The sequence below is a fragment of the Rhagoletis pomonella genome, unplaced genomic scaffold (assembly GCF_013731165.1).
Source record: "Rhagoletis pomonella isolate Grant_MI unplaced genomic scaffold, Rhpom_1.0 Rhpom_scaffold_00001, whole genome shotgun sequence".
NCBI lineage: Eukaryota > Metazoa > Arthropoda > Insecta > Diptera > Tephritidae > Rhagoletis > Rhagoletis pomonella.
This window is the reverse complement of record NW_023458555.1, coordinates 112,739,975-112,749,473: the sequence shown is the minus strand read 5'-3', so window position 1 is coordinate 112,749,473 and position 9,499 is coordinate 112,739,975. Positions and strand designations below refer to the sequence as shown.

General features: G+C 34.8%; 1 protein-coding gene across 1 annotated transcript in view; it reads left to right on the top strand.

Annotated features, from left to right (window-relative positions):
• LOC118749853 overlaps positions 1-9,499 on the top strand; it is a 159,002-nt gene that overhangs the window by 104,942 nt on the left and 44,561 nt on the right. The window lies entirely within an intron of this gene.

Sequence of the window (9,499 nt, the reverse complement as noted above, 5' to 3'; positions counted from 1 at the left end):
AGTCTGCGTGAAAGACAAGAAAGCATGCACGATTGATGCAAATGTAATTAACTCATACTTTTTAGGGGTAAATAAGCAGCAAACAAGTGAGTCATCCTTTAAAACTAACCAAAGGCTGACCTGTAATCCTACAGTTAAATTTACGTTCAACTCAACCACTGAAAATGAAATTATCAACTGCATATATGCCATAAAATCGAATGCTATTGGCGTGGATGGTCTTAGCCTACGCTTTCTAAAAATAATCCTTCCTTATGCACTCCCCTCAATTAGCCATATTTTTAACTTCATTTTGACGTCGTAAACATTCCCTAGTCAGTGGAAAGTCGCAATCGTTTTTCCGACCCCTAAAGGCAAGCTGTGTGACTCCCCCCCAAAACTATAGGCCCATCAGTATAATACCAGCGCTATCAAAAGTTTTTGAAAAAATTGTTTGTAAACAAATAGTGTCGCATTTGAATAATCACAACCTGTTATCTGAGTACCAATCAGGCTTTAGATCTGGGCATAGTTGTACTACTGCAATAGTGTCGCATTTGAATAATCACAACCTGTTATCTGAGTACCAATCTGGCTTTAGATCTGAGCATAGTTGTACTACTGCAATGGATGGATAGTTGTACTATGGTAATGGATGATATCCGCCCCGCTTTTGAAAATAAAATGCTCACTATATTGGTTCTCTTGGATTTTTCAAAAGCATTTGATTCTGTTAATCATAATATTTTACTAGCTAAGTTACAAGATTATTTTGGTTTCGACTCAACGTCAGTAAAATTAATAAAAAGCTACCTCTCCATCTTTATTAATGATATTGTCAACTGCTGTCAAAACTCTTCAATACATCTATATGCTAATGATACCCAGATCTACCTTTCGCGTCCTATTGGTCTTGGCGAAGATTTAGTATGCAGATTAAATGATGACCTAAAGAGACTGTGTAGCTGGGCCAAGACAAATGGCCTTTGCTTAAATGCAGCAAAAACACAGGTCTTACCTATATCTCACGACTCTTTCGATCTGAGTGACCTATAGTCCTGGACGAAACCATAATTACTTTTCAATCTGTTGTAACTAACCTGGGATTTAAAATGAACTCTCGACTAACTTGCACAGATCACATAAGCCATAGCATTTCTAAAATCTACCACATCCTCAGAAATCTCTGGAATAGCTGCTATTGTCTACCGACTAACATAAAACTTCAATTAGTTAAGACACTTATTGTTCCTCAAATTTCTTACTTTGAGTTAGTATATAGCAATCCCGACTACGAATCTAAAAATAAACTAAACCTAGCTTTGAATAATGCTGCGAGATTTATGTATAGCAAGCGAAAATTTGATCACATCTCGTTATATACTAAAAGTATTCTCTGCTTTAGTTTAGATAATTACTTAAAAGTACCAAAATATAAAACGTTAACGGTCTCCAGACTATTCTTTGTTAGTGTTGTCAGACTATGGAACTCATTACCACTTTCAATTAAAAACATAAATTCAGCTAGATGCTTTAAGACGGCAGTTACAGAACTTTTTACTTAGTTCTATGTTTTCTCATCGTTTATGTAACTCTTGTTCACCTACGTCATACTATTTCTTACCTTGTTTTCATGGTTGGATAAACCTTAGAATTTAATTTAAGTTTAAGATTAAAATTTGTAATTGAATTGTAAAAATGTACAAAAAAAGACTTAATATCTTACCGTACTTTTGAGATAAATAAATAAATAAAATAAAAAAATAAATGAATAAATATAACTCTGAACTAATTACCGTCGTTGGCTAAAAAATAGTAATTCAAGTTGGCAAATAAAGTCCCAAAATAACATTTTTGAAAAGCCCTCCGCACTATGCCTGAAAACTTAAACAGACCAATCGTTAAGGGCATAAGTCTTTTCTATAAAAATGTTTCTTGGAAATTTCGACAATATCTATGTGAGTGAGAAAACAGTATTTGTTGCATGCGAAAGTATAGCTGTTTCTTTTTACTGTATCAGTTCTTATTTCATTCCCCATACGTATATAATTACGCATAAAAACCCTGCTGATATGTTTTTATGTACGTAAGTGAGCGCAATATTAAAAGCAGCCATACCATCTATGTATGTATATCGCAAAGCTCGATAACGGCTGAATCGTTTTTTTTTTTGAAATTTCGGACACTTGCTGCAGACGTTCAAAGGATGGTTATCGGCTACCAAAAATCTCGATATATAAAAGGGGCATGGAACCTTCCATACAAACCGAATTTTTCATACTCAATATCTCTGGATATATTCATGGTAGCGTTCTAGAACTTGTTGCGGAGATATATGAAATCCATCCCATACTCTTGGAGAAAAATTGGAGCTTTAGAAAAAGGCGGCGTGGTACCTCCCATACAAACCGAATTTTTCATACTGCATATCTCTGGAAGCATTTATGGTAGAGTATTGCAACTTGGTATAGAGATATATGAAATCAATCCCATACTCTTGGATAAAAATTGGAGGTATTGGAAAAGGGCGCGTGGCACTTCCCATACAAACCGAATTTTTCAAACTGCATATCTCTGGAAATGTTCATGGTAGAGTACTGAAACTTGGTGTGGAGATATATAAGATCAATCGCATACTCTTTCAGCTCTTTCAGAAAAATTGGAGCTATTGGAAAAGAGGACGTGGTAGCTCCCATACAAGCCGAATATTTCATACAGCATATTTCTGGAAGCGTTCATGGTAAAATTTTTGAACTTAATACGGAAATATATGAAACCAATCCCATACCCATGTACAAAAACTGGGGTTATTGGAAAAGGGGCGTGGCAGAACCTATACGAACCGAATTTTTCATACTGCATATCTCTGGAAATGTTCATGGAAGAGTGCTGGAACTTGGTGTGGAGATATATGCAATCAATCGCATACTATTTCAGAAAAATTGGAGCTATTGGAAAAGAAGGCGTGGTACCTCCCATACAACCCGTACAATTCATACTGCATATTTCTGGAAGCGTTCATGATAAAATTTTTGAATTTGGTACGGAAATATATAAAATCAATTACATACTCATGGAAAAAAATTGGAGTTATTGGAAAAGGGGCGTGGCACCTCCTATACAAACCGAAATTTTCATACTTTACATCTCTGGAAATGTTCATGGTAGAGTACCGGAACTTGGGATGGAGATAAATATGTTAAATCAATCGCATACTCATGAAGAAAAATTCGGGCTATTTGAAAAGGGGGTGTGGCACCTCCCATTTAAACCGATTTTTTAATAATAAGTATCTCTGAAAGCTTTCATGGTAGAGTACTGGAACTTTATACGGGCGTGGCACTTCCCATACAAATCGCATTTTTCTTATTGCATTTCTCTAGAATTGTTCTTAGTAGAGTACTGGAACTTGGTGTGGAGATTTATGAAATTAATCGCATAGTCATGGAGAAGATATGGAGCTATTTTAAAAGGGGGGGTGGCACCTACCATACAAGCCGAATTTCATACTGCATATCTCTAGAGGTATTCAAGGTACAGTCCTGGAACACTTCGTATGGAAATATATGAAATCAATCCCATACTCATTGAGAAAAATGGGCTCTTTGAAAAGAGGGCGTGGCAAAGTACAAACGTACAAACTTTTACTTATCTTTTAATATGTATTTAATTCTTCTGTAGGTTTATTTGTGAGTGAATTCCTAATTGCCTGGAGGTATTTTAACAAAGTTTTGTGTGTATGTTTGAGTGGGTCTCTGGATAGTTTACTTTCACATTTTAATCCGTTGAGCATATCGAACTCTCGTGCGTTACGATTGGCCCAATGGATGTGAGCTGCCAATATTATTATGCGTGGTAAATCGCAAATCATCACCTGTCGAAATACCTTAAAAAACCAGTTTCATGAAAGAAAATATATTTTTTTAATTGAATTTAATATAGAACGTGACAGAAAAAAAAAATTATTTTTCACCTAAATTATTTCGCGAAACTGGCTTTTGGGGTATTTTGTCTCAGTCTATGTATGTATATTGTATTTCTGTTGGACAAGGATATGCATCCAATTTGAAATTGCCACCAACTATAAGATAAAGTTTTTAGGGCACATTCACTATAGATCCGGATCATTGTTGCCTCCACGGAACTTCTCATGGACATAACAGTTTCGTTCGGTTATTTAAGGCGGCAAACGACCACCAAACCATAGTCTTAGCCGATAAATGTGCCAGTACAAATGTGGATTGTTGGAGAAAATGTTGGACCAAAATGTTTAAAGTAAAAATCTAATTTTGGGCGGGACGAAGTTCGCCGGGTCTGCTAGTAATATAATAAATAAAATCTCTATCAAACTAGGGCGTACAAAATTTTTGATCAGTAGTCCCTAAATGAATAATAAATTTCGCCTGGATTGCACTGCGTATGTAAAGCATTTGGGTCTATTTTGTAAACCAGGCCTTTGATACAAAACCTTATCTGATACTTCGTGAACAGGCGAACTTGAGCTAAAATTTTATTAAAAATTTAACTTACTTATCCATCGTTGCAAGCTAAATAAATTCCCGCCAGACTACATTCAGATTACAGATATTTCCGCCTTTCATTATTATTTGCTTCCGCACTTTCAACTCATTCACGATTTAAATTCACACACTTGCAGTGTAGCCACTTTGCTAGAAATCCCCAAAAACGTGATAACTTTTTCACTGTTCTCGACGAATTTAATAAAGGAACTTGGCCAATTTGCTAAGATTTCTTGTTGCCGCAATGTCATGTTCACAATGATATATAAGTTTCCATTTCTCCTTGTTTACAAAGATTTTCTTAATTTTTTTTTTGCGAGCGATATAGTCTTAAATATGGATATTTATTTGGTTATCTTCTAATTGTAGTTAAATTGAGCTCAGTGTACCGAATGTACCTTTTAGTTCAAAAATTTGGAAAAAGATATAATTGTACCTACTTTTCAATACCGTACATATACAGGGTGTCCCAGAAGTAACCTGCCAACCTTTAGGGGAAGGTAGATGCGGGGGGGGAGCTCCCTAATAAACAAAAAAATTTCAGGTAAAAGTGTCACTGTTTTTGAAATATGTTAATTTTTTTGAATATTTTCTTTAACAGCATCTACAAACCAGGCTATACTTAGTAAATTTTTTATGTAAAATACCTCCAGATAGTTGCTTCTTCATACTCAAATGCAATGCAGTTAAAATATATTAAGGAGCCATCATAAAATTAAAACTATTTTGGGATTTATAACTTTTTGATATTTTCGTCCCCAAATTTGACTATCTCTGGCGAAAAAAAATGTACTGAGCTATAACTTTACATTACATAAGAAATTTGCTCATTTAATAAGCATTTCAGAAAGGTGCCACTCTTACTGTTTCGAAAAGAAAAAAGTTATATCCGCGTTTGTGGGCAAAGGACTGGGACACGCTAGAATGTATTTAATATATTTAAATTTAAGTTGCTCTTGTTACCGACCAATGACATGGTAAATAGTGCAAAGGTACATTATAACCTGCTCCTGACATTATTTTATGTTACTTACCGGAGTTAGTGGAAGTGGATTTTGTGAAATTGGACCCTTCGAACATTGTGTTATTAATACTATGACAGAGAATACGCAGCATACGTCGCATGAATATGCACCTAATTTACGGTGAAGCTTGCTGTAATGCCAGAGCTGCTCAAAGACTCTACGCAGAGCGATACCCATAGAGAAATATATGAAGGTAAGCGATTTTTACACTTTTCTTGTTTGCTTGCTTGTTAACTATCATTTTTCGCTTTTTCAAGGTCGCATACCTGGAAGGCGTGGCGGCGAAACAGGACGTCCTGCAACGGTAGATGTTGAAGTTATGTTAGAGGAAGTGGAACTAGGTCCATCGACTACAGGGAGAATGATAGAAAGACGGACGGGAATACCAAAATCTACAGTTCACAAAGCTTTAAAAGACCATCGATTTCATCCCTACCACATCCAACGTATTCAGGCTCTACAAGAACACACAGTTGGCAGATAGACAATGCTCACGAAATGAGAGAAGATCGTTCGCAGTACCGGTACAAAATAAATTTATGGTGCGGTATTTTTGATTGCCAGATATTGGGACCTGTGGAACTGCCGCCAACGCTCAACTCTCACAGTTAGAGTTCCTTCAGGAACGGCTTCCAACTCTTTTAGATGTACCCTTAAACCTGCGGCGAAGACTATGGCTGCAAAATTACTGGTGCCCTGTTCACTACGGGCGTGAAGTAAGAGCTCATTTAGACGAAACTTATCCTCGCCGATGGATTGGACGACACGGGCCAATCACTTGGCCCGCTCAATCGCCAGACCTGAATCCATTATGTTTTTCTACTGGGGCTGTCTTAAGGACAAAATTTATTCAAAACGAAAAGCATTTGCGGGAACAAATAAATGGAGCTGCTGCTGAGATAGCCCAATTGAGTTTAAGATCTCTAAAAGCGTCTTTTCTTAAAAGGTGCCGAGCTTGTATTAGAGTAGAAGGTCGCCAATTTGAGTATATTTTATCAATAAATGAATAAATTTTTCTTCAAACAACTCATGTATATTTTAGTTCACGTGAACCCATCCTTCACGAAAAAAAAGGAATAGATATAGCCCTTGTTATAGACTCTACTCCGAATTCCGGTAAGTAACATAAAATAATGTCAGGAGAAGGTAATAATGTACCTTTGCACTATTTAGCATGTCATTGGTCGGTAACAAGAGCAACTTAAATATAAATCTATTAAATCAGTCCTTTGCCCACAAAAGCGGCTATAACTTTTTTTCTCTATTCGAAACAGTATGAAATAAAATCCTTATTAAATGAGCAATTTTTTATGTTATGTAAAGTTATAGCTCAGTACGTTTTTTTCACCAGAGATAGTCAAAGTTGGGGACGAAAATATCAAAAAGTTAAAAATCCCAAAATAGTACTAATTTTATGATGGTTCCTTAATATATTTTAACTGTATTGCATTTTAGTATGGAGAAGCAACTATCTGGATGTATTTTACATAAAAAATTTACTAAGTTTAGCCTGGTTTGTAGATGCAGTTAAAGAAAATGCACGATTTTTTTTTAATTAAAAAAAATGTAAATATTTCATAAACGGTGACACTTTTAGCTCAAAAATTTTTTGTTTATCAGGGAGCTCACCCCCCACCTACCTTCCCCTAAAGTTTGGCAGGTTACTTCTGGGACACCCTGTATACACCACTGTACATATATGGTGTATACATACGGTGACCATAAATATATATTCAAAATGAGGGACAATTTTTCAAAAATATGCCTACATATATTTACGTAGTACAAAAATATCAAAAGAGTATTTATGATGCTAAATTCTCAATACATTTTAGACTTTAAAATTTAATCACGTTTTCTTCATCGATATTAATCTTTTTTTATATGAATATTTATAAAAGTATAGTAAAACATATTATAATTGCAATAGCTTACACGAAAAGTGAAAATCTTTAAAATATTATTTTATAGGCAAATTTTGAGTCGTTCAAAACGAAAACAATACCCTTTTTTTGTTTTTTGGTTATTTGTCAAAAATCGACGTCATGAGTTGATGTAAACGACGACTTACAAAGTGCCCTTTACAAAAATATATCGTTGTTTAAAGTGCAAAACCGCGTATCAACAAAATGCAAAACCGCGTATGTGGAGTTGTAGAAATTATTTTGTAGAGAGTAAGAACACTCATATTTAAAAATGGTTCTCTTTTTTATAAAGCGATCGCATATCTGGCTAGTATATTTCCGGACGAATAGATAAGGATTGAGCCAAGAGCTTGTGTGAGCAAATCCAATTTTTGTCAGCCAATGTCAGTTACGCGATTTTGCAGAATGACGATACGCGGTTTTGTACTTTAAACGACGATATAATTTTGGCAGATTGCGCTCTATAGCATCTACATTTCTAATCCGATTTTCATTATCTTTGGCTCAAAATTTACTGTAATGATATATCTTCTTTATCGAATTTTTAAAATAATGAAAAAGAATAATCAAATGAAACTGCGTATTTGATTGAAAATCTCACTTTTTTCGACTTTGACGACAAAATGCAAATGGTCGCCTGTAGCACTAATAATTTTCATTGAAGTCGCCACAAGTTATATATTTTGGTAAGAGGCACATCAATACCCTTCGAGCTGTAAGTCGCTTACGTTGATTGGGAGATTTTTTCATCAGAAAAGCTACGCTAAGTACCAAAAAACACTTTTTTGAAAAAATCCATCCATTGTCCGATAATTTTAAAATAACGAATAAAATGCGGGACAAATACAGGACATTTGGAAAAATTCAGTACATTTTCAGGTTTTTCAGGTTTGAAAAACTATGCAGGACCGACCTTTGAAAAACAGTACGGTCCTGCAAAAAGCAGAACGGATCGTCACCGTATGTATACATACCACACCACCCATACACACAGCATCATGTGCAGGGCTGCCCACTTGGCTCAAATCGTGCCATTTTTGGCCCTATTTTATTTCAAATGACACTTAATTTTTCAATTTGGCACAAGGTGCAAAAATAGCACTTTTGAAAACAAGTAAAATTTCAATACAATTTTGTGAAATCCTTTGCGTGTGCTTCTTTTTCTCAACTAAAATTTTCTAATTTCTATAGGAATGTGTTTATAATTTTAATGCTAAGTGGGAAGAGTTAAAAAGAATGGCACCTTTTTAGCACTTTTATTTTTCTATTTGGCACATTTTGGCACTTTTTTATTCTCAATATGGCACTTCATAGCCAAATATAATTGGCGATTCCGTCCAATAAAGCCATAGGAAATAACGCCATATGGCTTTATTTCACTTCACATGGAGAAATAAGGCCATATGGCTTTGTTTCCGTGGGGACAGTGAAACAAAGCCGTAAGCAAACATTTTACATATGAGAAATAAAGCCATACGATTCTATTTCAATACAAAAAGTAAAAGTTGCCTTTTTAGCGGCGGTCACATATGTATGTATGCGGTATACATATGTACATACATATGTATATGAGGTTTTCTTTTAAATCAGTAAGATACATTTATATATCTCTATTATACGCAAACGTCAAAGCTGTGAAGCTGTGCTTTTTTGTGCTCTGCTTAAATTTTTTGTTTTATAAAGCTGTTTACACTTAATAAAGTAAAAAATTAAAAAATTGTGAATAAACGTCTGTTGCACAATTTCAAGATAAGTAAAATATCAAAATTTCCTGTAAGTTTGATTAATTTAACTTGCTATTCTTAATTGCATGTGCCGAGTATTTTGTTTCATATAATATATTGTTGTTGTACAATTGTTTTTGTTTATGCGCATGATTTTGCTCTTTTTGTAGTTTCTGATGTTTGATCTTTGTTACAGCTGTTTGCGTTGTGTTTATTAGGGTGTCAAAATATAGTATATTTAAAACTGTTCGCTACATAGCTTTCAAACTGATGTTTACCAGCTGATCGGTTCTCTGAGTGGTACATCGTTTTCAAAACTTTTTTGC